This window comes from Pleurodeles waltl, chromosome 12, assembly GCF_031143425.1.
Source record: "Pleurodeles waltl isolate 20211129_DDA chromosome 12, aPleWal1.hap1.20221129, whole genome shotgun sequence".
NCBI classification, from domain to species: Eukaryota; Metazoa; Chordata; class Amphibia; order Caudata; family Salamandridae; genus Pleurodeles; species Pleurodeles waltl.
In genome coordinates, this window is record NC_090451.1 from 124,737,841 (window position 1) to 124,750,335 (window position 12,495).

General features: G+C 49.5%; 1 long non-coding RNA gene across 1 annotated transcript in view; it reads left to right on the forward strand.

The window, feature by feature from the left end:
• LOC138267317 (uncharacterized) overlaps positions 1-131 on the forward strand; it is a 56,094-nt gene extending 55,963 nt beyond the window's left edge. The window contains exon 3 of the long non-coding RNA XR_011199776.1: positions 101-131. This is a non-coding gene — a long non-coding RNA (uncharacterized lncRNA). The remainder of the gene's footprint in view (positions 1-100) is intronic.
• The last annotated feature ends 12,364 nt before the right edge of the window (positions 132-12,495 follow it).

Genomic DNA, 12,495 nt, shown 5'->3' on the forward strand with positions numbered 1-12,495 from the left:
TGAAGGGTTTATATAGAGTATAGTGTCAGTTATCAATGGTCGTTTTGCCATTTTGTATCATGTCCTAATGACACCATGAAGTTTTTCTTCTTGCTCAAAGGCCACACTTTCATGTTTCCAGGCAGCAGATATCATCTTGTTCTTCAAGCCACGCCTGAAGTATTGCGTCCAGTTGTAGTATTTGTTTTACTACTTTAGCCCATACTTACAGCGTTGTTTAGTTCTGGCCGGTGCACTTGCAGTGTTTTTTTCAGTTTTGGAGCCAAACCCAGAGACTGTCTTCATTTGTGGATGCTGTATCCGGGGTGTTTATTCAATTCTAGAGGCTTGATCTGAAGTATTCTGAGTGCTTGGAAAATTACGTAGTGTGTTGTGTCCAAATAAAAATTCTTCATCCATAGCATTGTGTCAAGTTTTTAAGGCCACATCTTTGGTATTGTGTTCAGTTATGGACGCTTCACCTCAAGTTTTGTATCCAGTTCTAGAGACTTCTGAAATATTGTGTCTGCCTTGGTACCCTCATCTGCAGTATTGTGTCAAGTGCCTCGCACCCCATCTGAAATATTGTGTCCAGTTCTTGATGCCTGACTTAGAATTTTGCTACAACTCTTTGAATGTTTGAGTACCACATCTTGCATATTGAGCTATTTCTGTAGGCCTCCCTGGAACATTGTGTTCAATTATGGTGGCAACACTTTATTGGGAATATCTCTGGTGGTCAACTCTGGAGCCTGTGCCCTGTTTTGGAGGCCTCATCTGGAGTAAAGTACCAATTTCTGGAAGCCACAGCTAAAGTGCTAAATACACTGATAGAATTATCGTCTGGAATATTGTACTTAGGTTTAAAAGACAGCTCTGTTTATATTATGTTAATTTCCAGAGGGCCTTTGAGAAGCTGTGTGTCCACTCATGGAGACTTTGCTTGTAGTACTGCTTTCAGCTCTGGTTGCTTTGGAATACTGCATGCACCTGTGTTGGCATAATCTGTATAGCTTTCTCAACTTCTCTTGGCTTCAACGAAAGTGTTATATCCTTTGCCTAAAATCATCTCTGGAATAGTGTGTGAATGTCTGAAAGCCTCATGTGGAGTAGTACTACTACTTTCAGAGTCCACATCTGGACCATTGTGTTCAGATCTGAAGGCCATATCTGATAAGGTATATTCAGGTTTCGATCTACACCTGATGTTAAAATTCTGTTCTAAATGCTTTGTCTGTAATACAATCCTACTGATTAAAACCACATTTAGAATGTTATGTTTAAATTCTCTAAACTTCTGATGCAGTATTAAAATTTTATAGAAACTGCACCTTTTTGCATGGTCAACCCCTTCTTTTGCTCACTGGTATTGCTAGTGTTTGAAATCTGCGCACTGGGATACTACTCTCGAGTTCCTACTGTATGTGCTCTGATCCCTTAAACATGGCAAACCTGGATCAACAAAAACCGGCATATTTACCTTTCCAGTAAGGCCATAGTATAGTGTGTGGGAAACTGCACTAGTAACTTGGAAAATACAGTGTTACCTGTGGACTTCAATATCCACTGTGACATTTACTAGGCAGACAAGGGAAAAATATGGCTTTAGACCTACAAGTGCAGCCTGACTAATGCAACATTCATACCTACATGGAAACTAGTAGTAAGATAAATTCTGCTCCACTGGTGGAGTTGGTGACATTTTTCCACTCCGTGTTACGCTTGCAACGCAGAGTTCTTGACAAATTCCTCCAACCTCCGTGTGGCGGGATTTTTCTCATGTGCGTTTCATCAAATTTAAGTTGGCGAGCACAAATGGGAGTTGGCATCATCTAGCATGAGTGATGGGGGGCACCCAGCAAGATTTTCTCACTGCGAACAGTGGCAGGCAGTCTCAACCATTCACAGTAAGAAAGCTGAGGCTTGAGTAGAAAACCTATTTGAGAGGCAGCAAAGTTAACTTAAATAGCAGCTCCCTATGGCCCACAGAGCATGGTGCTGTTCACAACGATTTACAGTGTGGAATTGTCTCCCGATGCTAAAAATCAGCATGAGCACCACAACATGCCAATTTCCACCCTTTTGCTGAGCTCAGCAGAATCTCACAAAGTTTTTTATGTAACTCCGTGGACTTCTGCAGAGTTGAACTCCACAAGTTCCGCCCACCTCAAATTTAAACCTGGCAAAATAACTAGGGGAGTGTGAAATTCTTGCAACTTGAGCATTTATGTGAAATGCAAAACTGGTATTTGGCTCTCTATCTGGGTGCAAAGTGCAGATTCATTTCATTGTAAAACTAATGTAATTGTGCAAAAACAACAAAAGCAGAGCGAAAAAAAGCTGCTCATTGTCTATCATTTGCATTTTCCCATGCATTTGTGCTTATTTTTCACTATGAGTGGTGGATTCAAGTTACATTTTTTACAGCAAACAATGCATATTTCTGCAATGTGGGATAATAGGTAATAATTTTAATTTTGCATAGCAAGAGTAGTGCAAGAATTATGATAATTATGCTACTTATGCCATTGTAATGGAAATTTTGCCTGGTCTTTAGAATAACTTTTTTTGACAGATAGAAATCCTACATTTAAATATTGAGTAGATGTGATCAGAAATCTTTCATTCCAGGTGCAGAATTGATGGGATTTGGCAACTGCCCTTTACTCTTGTAAGATGGAGTTCTGTCTAAAATCCGCCAATCACATTGTGGTGGAATTTTTCCTGCGAGGCTCCCGAAATGTGAGCGCAAGCAAGATTTTGCATCCTCTCACCATTTTCTAGCATGGGTAGTCGCAGGCTGCCTCTCAAGTACATTTGCTGCTGCTTGAGTAGATTTTGTACTTGAGCAGCAGCAAAAAGCACCTTGAATGGCCTAGTGCCCTTGATCACTGCCTGGTGCTGTTCGAGCAGATTTTTCAGGTCTGCTCCCACTACTGATGCTAAATTGCAGCACCAACAGCACAACATACATATTTCTGCCTGTTGGCGGATCTTAGCAGAATCTCACAAAGTATTTACATAATTCCGTTGAATCCCACGGAGTGAAGTTCCACTAGTTCTGCTTACAACTAATATTGAGCAAGTCATCCTAAACAGGACTTGTACTCCACAAGGTAGCATGCTTAGTATTTAAAGGGGACCATTTAAGAATCTCATGTTGTCATGTTCCTACAGCGACTAGCCTCTAAAACCTATTTTCACTGCACAGGGATGTAACTGATACTATGAGAAAACTAAAAAGCAAGTAAAATACTACTTTTGCTAACTAGTTTGGAATAAGCTACATAAATTATTCAACCACTGCTGTGCAAACTTATTAAAATTCAATAGTGAATTTCGATTTTCTAAAGATATACAGGAAAGGTAATATTTAAATACTTAGACTTTGCCTGTCTGAATTCCAAGTAGGCTAATTAGCATTAGCCTGCCAGCAACTTCCCTGTTAGTTTTTTTGCCCTGAATGGGGTATGCAAACTGTATCCAGAAACGGACCAATGGGTTGTACCTTTTGGCAGGAAGACCAGGATGTACGGTATTCTGATTTACCTCAGCCTCAGGAAGGGCAGCTGGGGATGGTTCTGGAACTTCAACAACTTGAAAGGGACCAGACTGACGCCTATATATTAATAGTTATGAGGAAATGCTAACTTGGGGGAAGAATATGCTTCTCCCATGTTGTTAGTTCTGGGGGAGAAGGTGGGGGTCCGCCGCCAGTCCTCTGAACCGCTATCTGGTGTCTTGAGACCACGGAACGCACCTTCCCCCGTAGGTCGTTCCTCCTCTTCCTGATGTCATCCCGTGTTCTTGGGTGCTGTCCCACTGCGTTGACCCTGTCCACAATTCTGCGCCATAGCTCCATCTTCCTAGCTATGGTGGTGTGTTGCACCTGTGATCCGAATAGCTGTGGCTCTACCCGGATGATTTCCTCCACCATGACCCTGAGCTCCTCTTCAGAAAACCTGGGGTGTCTTTGCGGTGCCATGGGGTGGTGTGGGTGATGTGTTGGGTGGTGTGTGTTGTGATTTGTGGGGTGATATTTAGAGGTGTGTTGTGTGAGGTGCGTGGATGTTGTGTGAGTGATGGTGTTGAGTGCCTGTGGATGCTAGTTTGTAGATGGTGGTGTCTCTCTGGCCTTCAGTCGCAATTGTTGTCGTAGGGGTTTGTGGGTGATGTGGGTGTGTGTTTTATATTGTATTTGGTGTGTGGGAGTGGTGTGTGTATGTGTATCAGGTGTGTGTATTTCGAATTGTCCAGTGTGGTTGTGTTTTGTAAATGTGTGTGTATTTTGAGTGCGGCGGTGTGTACCGCCAATGGAATACCGCGGTTGAAAGACCGCCGCGTGGATTCGTGGGTCGTGATAGCATGGGCGTGTTTCTGTTGGCGTGACGGTGGAGGTTCTGTTTTCACCAGTTTATCACTGACCTTTGGTGTGGCGGAGTTGTGTGGGTGTCTAAATTTCGGCGGATTCCGAGATGTGGGTCATAATAGCTGTGGTGGAATTCCCCGGCCGCAGCGGTGTGTTGGCGGTCTTCTGTATGGCGGTAAGAGGATTTTACCGCCAATGTTGTAATGACCCCCTAAGTCTTATCCACCTCGAGTGACACCTGTCGCTCCAATCCCGGTTTTGCTCTGGCCAAGTAGCAGTGCCTCATCTCTACTCAAGGATTTTTTTAGAAAATTAATTCGAAAATTAACGTATGCAACTTAACCGCTTAAAGTAACAGCATATAGGGCTGTTGTTTATTCTGGTATACAAGTGAGCTCTGGTGGCAGATGGTTTTTACCAGAAACACTTTATAGCCATTGATGGGTAACAGGACCCCTCCTGTTGCTGTGACACCAGCCTCTGCCATGTTTTCATGGGCTTCTCATAGTGCACTTTTTGAAGTGCTGTTTGAATCCGGTCTGCACAACAAAAAGGCACTTTCACTCGGAGAGTGTTGAGTTTTAGATGGGGTGGCCAGAGGTCACGAGAGGTGTAGGAAGGAGAGCATGGGTGATGTAAGTCTTAGTTTAATTATATTGCTTAAATTGGTAACAGTGCTTTAAATGGGCCGGTACTCTCCGGTACTGAGTACCGGCACTTTTTTATTTTGAGAGGGAGAGTACCCACATATCTGAAGAAAAACGTAATACTTTTAATTGGAGAGTACCGGCACTTCACAGAAACAAGCAAGTACTCTATTACAGAGTAACTGCACTTCTCTATTTCCATTTAAAGCACTGATTGGTAACCTTTATCATTGCACTCTAATATTGTTGTGTTTAATGTAAGTTTTGAGCATTTCGTCTACCCCTGTATGGCGTTCACACATTTGAAAACATTACAAAATAAGAACATATAGGTACGTATAGTGATATGCATTTTTCATGACCTATTTTGTATTTTTTTCCATTCCATTATCAGGATTTCTTCTCCGTCTTCTTTTTTGTTAGTAGGTAAAACAAAATAACAAAAGTATAAATACTATGGGGGTCATCACAACATTGGCGGTAAAAGCCGCTTACCGCCGTGCAGAAGACCGCCAATACACCGCCTCGGCTTCGGAAATCCGCCACAGCTATTATGACCCACATCTCGGAATCCACCGAAATTCAGACACCCACACAAGTCCGCCACACCAAAGGTCAGTGATAAACTGGCGAAAACAAATCCTCCAACGTCACGCCAACAGAAACACGCCGATGCTATTACGACACACGAATCCATGCGGCGGTCTTTCAACCGCAGTATTCCATTGGCGGTACACACCGCTGCGCTCAAAATACACACACATCTCCAAAACACTGCCACATTGGACAATTCCAAATACACACACCTGATACACATACAAAGACCACTCCCACACACCCAACACAATATAAAACACACACCCACATCACCCACAAACGCCTACGACCAAAAATTTGAGACGAAGGCGACAGAGAAAGAGCACAGCAATAGAGAACCCCACCACACAGAGGCACACAACACCATCACCCACACAACATCCACGTTCAAAACCCCACACACTACTACACATCACCACATACACCAACCCACACATCACCTACACCACCCCATGGCACGCCAAAGACACCCCAGGTTTTCGGAGGAGGAGCTCAGGGTTATGGTGGAGGAAATTGTACGGGTAGAGCCACAGCTATTTGGATCACAGGTGCAGCACACCTCCATAGGTAGGAAGATGGAGCTATGGCAAAGAATCGTCGACAGGGTCAACGCAGTGGGACAGCACCCAAGAAATCGGGAGGACATCAGGAAGAGGTGGAACGACCTACAGGGGAAGGTGCGTTCTGTGGTCTCCAGGCACAACATCGCGATTCAGCGGACTGGCGGCGGACCCCCACCTCCTCCCCCACAACTAACAACATGGGAGGAGCAGGTCTTGATCATCATGCTTCCAGAGGGACTCGGAGGAGTCGGTGGAGGAATGGACACTGGTAAGTCAAATCTTAACTATCATATCCCCCACCCTACCTGCATGCTATCACACACCCCCACCCTCGCCCCCTCCCCTTTCACTCCAACTCCTCACTAATGTACTAATAACACAAACCACACATCCCAACACCAAGCCCTGCATGACACAACAAAGCATGGACACCCATCACTAAAGCATGCCCACTGCACATACCCATAACAACCCCTAACCATCATCACACAAGCCCCCACACAGGAAAGCTAGCACTGGGGTACACGCTCACCCACCCATTGCACACCATGACACACACACATGCAATAATCATGCTTTTATACCCCTACAGGACCACTACCTATCGCCACCAGACAGGAGGGTCCAGATATCTCTACCCCACCCCAGAAGAGGCCCACAGTGATGACAGCAGCTCTGGCCAACTGGATCAAGATGACCAGCCCGGACCATCGTGGGCCTCGGGACAGTTGGTTCCCCTCGCACAGGGACAGCCCAACACTGACCTTCCACCCTATGGTAACACCAGCACAGCACAGCACCCACCCAGTGGGCCCATACCTCTGTTCCCAGGACACGTCAATCAGCTGTGTTTCCACCACTACAGGGAACCCAGGATAACCCACCACCCCAACAACAACAGGGACCTGGGGGCAGTGGTAGTGGGCACACGGTCCAGGGGACGGAGGCACAGGAACACAGGGGAACTGGGAGGGCTGCTGTACAACAGGGGGCAGACAGGCCAAGGGAACCCATTTTCCACGAGGCCCTCTCCTCCATCATGGGAGCATACCACCACTCCCAGGAGACGATGGCGACAGTCATGGCAAAGTTTCAGGAGACCCAGCGCATGCAGGACGAACTGTGTTTGGGGTTCAGGGAGGAGCTCCGAACCATCAGCTCCACCCTGGGCACCATAGTAGGGGTGCTGAAGCATATACAGAAGACCATGAGGGACACCGTGGCACTCCAAGGGGCCCCTGACACTAGCCTAGACGATGAACTGCCCACCACCTCCGCTGGTGCTAGTGGACAGGACGCCCAACAGGACCACCACACCAGCACTCCACCCCCTGCAGACGGAGAACCACCCCGCAAGCGGTCCCTGAGATCCAGAAACAGGACAGAGCAAGATGGCAAGACCCCCGCCAGGAAATGAGACCACCCTGATTGTCATCCCACTGTCCCACTTTGTCACCCTGTCCAGATTGGAACTGTTCCAGCTCCACTTCCTATGCCCATATGGGCAGTGCACCTGTGAGACTAATAGACTGGACTCTGCCATGGACATTCCTGCACCATCACCCATCACCATTTTGCCACCCCCTCCAATAATTAGCACTTCAATAAACACCCTTGAACCACAAAACAATCTGGAGTCAGTCTTTGATTTAGAAAATGTGTATTAGCTAGGACAATGACAAAATCCGTTCGAAAATGTAATGTCAACATACCTATGTCACACATCACAATCCCATGAAGGATGCAAGCAGATGACACACGTTGGTAACCACACCTGTGAAACCGTAATGGAAATGTACCACTCAGTTAGCATATACTGCTTCAAATTGACAGACAGGATAGAGGTAGAAGTGTGAAAGTAAATGTAATAGTAAACAAATGTGTTCTCACTTGTGTGTCACTGGAAATATTGCTGTATGACAGAGTCCCTGTTATTAATGTCTTCTTCCTATGCTTCCTCCTCATCACTGTCCACAGGCTCCACAGCTGCCACAACACCGTCATCTGGACCATCCTCCTGCAGAAAAGGCACCTGGCATCGCAAAGCAAGATTGTGAAGCATACAGCAGGCGATGATGATCTGGCACACCTCCCTTGGTGAGTAGAATAGGGAACCACCTGTCACATGCAGGCACTTGAACCTGGCCTTCAGGAGGCCGAAGGTGCGTTCGATCACCCTCCTAGTCCGCCCATGGGCCTCATTGTTGCGTTCCTCTGCCCTGGTCCTGGGATTCCTCACTGGGGTCAATAGCCATGACAGGTTGGGGTAACCAGAGTCCCCTAATAGCCGCACACGGTGCCTCTGGAGTTGACCCATCACATACGGGATGCTGCTATTCCGCAGGATGTAGGCGTCATGCACTGAGCCAGGGAACATAGCATTTACCTGCGAGATGTAATGGTCTGCCAAACATACCATCTGTACATTCATCGAATGATAACTCTTCAGGTTCCTGTGCACCTGTTCACTCCTGTGGGGGGGGGGGGGGGGGACCAAAGCCACATGGGTACCATCAATGGCACCTATGATATTGGGGATATGTCCCAGGGCATAGAAGTCACCTTTAACAGTAGCCAAATCCTCCTCCTGAGGGAAAATGATGTAGCTCCTCACATGTTTTAGCAGGGCAGACAACACTCTGGACAACACTTTGGAAAAACTAGGCTGGGACATCACTGATGCCATGGCCACGGTTGTTTGAAATGACCCACTTGCAAGGAAATGGAGTACTGACAGCACCTGCACTTCAGGGGGGATTCCTGTGGGATGGCGGATTGGTGATATCAGATCTGGCTCCAACTGGGTACACAGTTCCTGGATTGTGGCACGATCAAACCTGTAGGTGATGATTAAATGTCGCTCCTCCATTGTCAACAGGTCCACCCGCGGTCGGTACACCGAAGGATTCCGCCATCTCCTCACATGTCCCAGCTGACGGTGGAAGGAAGGACAACAGCGACCACAGAGTCAAGCAACTCAGAGGTATGTACCTACAGCTACACAGTACACGAAACATAATCCAAAAAGTTGTCTGTAAGTGTGTTGAGTCCAGGCCTAGGTATGTGTGACACAGTTATAAATGAAGCCATGTGGGCCCCTAAAATGGCGGCTGCCTGACCTCTAAACTGGGACAATTGGATGTGAGGTAGCTGCGCTGGCGTTGTACACCGTCGCGGTAGGCGGTTGAAGACCGCGGTGCAATGCTGCATTGGTTAACATTGGACCCTATGGGTCCCAGGAGCCAATGACGAAGTGCGCCGGCGGTGATGATACGCACCGCCGCGGACGTCACCGCCATTTTCTATCTGTTGAATCACTCGATACCTGATCTTCGACAGGAGAGGACCTACACTGCAAGTGCTGCTGTGACCTCGGTCTGGAAGAGACAATGGCTCGTGTGTCTGGGGAAAGGGCCCCTGCCTTCACTGCATAGGAGTTGGAGAAGCTTGTGGACCGGGTCCTCCCCAGTACACACTACTCTACGGTCCTCCAGACCAACAGTTGAGTACATAGAGTGCAAGTTGTATGGGCTATGCCTGGGTGGAGAGGCCTGGATGTAAGTAGGAAGGGGGCAGAGTTATGCAAGCATGAAGGAGTGTGAATGCATCCGCCACATGGCAAGGGCAGGGATGTGGGCCACTCACTTCAACGGTGCTGTTGCTAATGACTTCTCTTCTTCCCCTGTACATGTCATGTAGGTCAGCGCCCACCAGAAGAAGGATATTTGGTGTGCCATCGCCAAGGAAGTCGGGACCCTGGGGGTCCACCAGAGACGGAGCACCCACTGCCGTAAAAGATGGGGAGGACATTCGCCGCTGGAGCAAGAAGACGGCGGAGGCTCAGCTGGGGATGGCCTCCCAATGTGGGAGGGGTGCCCGTCGCACCATGACCCCCCTGATGTTCCGGATCCTGGCGGTGGCCTACCCTGAGTTGGATGGGCGCTTGAGGGCATCACAGCAGACACAAGGGGGTTAGTACACTCACATTCTGATGACTTTGCGCGCAGTGAGGGGTCTGGGTGGGGGAGGAGGGCTGTGGGTTTCCCTAGGCCAGGGCGAGTTCCGCAGGCTAGGCCCCTCCGGAATGCAGGCTATGTGCCACTCCACCCCACCTCTGTAGAGTGTCAAGTACAGGTATACATGCCCCTGTGTCATCTATGTGGAAAGATTACACTCATAGCCATGTAGGCCATATCCCAGGAACTGCATCTGTAGAGGCCAAGAGCACGGCGTAGTGCAGGGGGCTGCTATGTCTGTATTGTCCACCAACTGTAGTGGTAAGCCATGCACTCAACCTGTCTTTCTTCAGTTTCCTCCCCCCCCCCCCTTTTTGTGCTCTCCCTGTTCTTTTGTGCATCAGCATCATCAAGCGGAGGTACAGTGGCACCGGAGCACGAGGGAGCTGCATCCCACATGGCCATGGAGGGCCACACCACAGACTCCGAATACACCAGTGGGACGGAGGGCGAAGGGAGCTTCACGTCGGTCACCGGATCAGCAGACAGCGACACGGACTCGTCCTCTGATGGGAGCTCCCTTGTGGTGGCGGCACCATCTGTGCCCACCACTTCTACAGGTACAGCCGCTACCAGCACCGCCCTCCCAGCTGCCCCTCATCCTTCGCTCCGTGCCCACTCACCCAGGGGGGTGGGCATCACCTTCGCCTCGGGTACCTCAGCCCCTGCCCCAGTCACCCCTGCTGCCCTCAGTGAGGAGGCCATTGACCTGTTCAGGTCACTCACTGTTGGGCAGTCTACCATTGTGAATGCCATCCAGGGTGTAGAAAGGGAGTTGCAAAACGTTAATGCATTCCTAGAGGGCATTCATTCTGGTCAAGCTGCCCTTCATTGAACCCTGCAATCTCTGGCCTCAGCACTGATGGCAGCCATTGTCCCTGTGTCTAGCCTCCCCCCTCCAACTTCCTCCACCCAGACCCAGTCCCCTGTACCCCAGCCTATCGCAAGCACACCATCAGACCAGCATGCACACACCTCAACACACAAGGGCAGCTCAGGCAAACATAGGCACCACACATCCCACAGGCACTCACACAAGCATCACCCACATACAGACACAGCAACATCCACTGCCTCCACTGTGTCCCCCTCGTCGTCGTCTCCCTCCTCCCTCCCAGTCTCATCTACACTCTCACATGCATGCACTACATCTACAGCCACTAGGACTCACACCAGAACACCCAGCACCACACCCCGCTCACCTGCACTCACCACCCCCACTACCATTTACACGTCCCCTGTGTCCTCTCCCAGTGTGTCTGTGACGCCCCCTCCCAAAGTACACAAACGCGGGCACCCACACACCCAACATCCATCCACCTCATGACAGCCTCCAGAACATGTACCTGCACCCAAATCATCTAAAGTTACACCTCCTACAACCACCTCCTCTTCCTCCACTCCCAGACCCCCTCCAGCTAGCCAACCCAGTGTTCGTCAGAAACTTTTCCTGAGCAACGTTGACCTCTTTCCCACCACCCCCACCCCTACAATTCATAGGTCCCGTACTAGCACCTCAGCCAAAAAAAGTCTGGTTCCAGTGGTGCGTGTTAGAGGTATATGGAGTGCACCTGGCACCAGGGCAGCCAGTGTGACACGGAGCCAAAGCACTGCCAGTCTACCCCCTGTAAAGCACCAGAAGTTGGACAGTGCCCGACGGGAAAGGGTGAAGACTCCTGCCGGCAAAGCCGCTCACAAGGGTCCCGGGGGGAGTGCCGAGTCAGCTGTGACTCCTCACAAGGTGAAGGGGCAGAAGAAGTCTCCAAAGTCTGGGAAGAGCAGCACGGCGGAGAAGGCCGCCATCCTCCGCGCTGGCCAGGACGCCCCCGCCAACCCCATCGTCACTGGTCCGGAGACCACCGCCAGAGTCGATGCCCAGGAGGGCAGCACTATCGTCACTGGTCCGGAGACCACCGCCAGAGTCAGTGCCCAGGAGGGCAGCACTATCGTCACTGGTCAGGAGACCACCGCCAGAGTCAGTGCACAGGAGGGCAGCACAATCGTCACTGGTCAGGAGACCACCGCCAGAGTCAGTGCCCAGGAGGGCACCGGCAGCCACAGCCCCGCTTGGCACTGAGAGACCGTCATGCCACACACCGCTGCACAGGTCAGAGTCCGCAAAGTCAAGCACCGCTGAACAGGGTAAAGACCGCCATGGCAAAAAAACACTGAACAGGGCAAAGACCGCCATGGCAAGCACCGCTGAACAGGTCAGAGACAGCAAAGTGAAGCACCGCTGAACAGGGCACAGACCGCCATGGCAGGCACTGCTGAACAGGTCAGAGACAGCAAAGTCAAGCACTGTTGAACAGGGCAAAGACCGC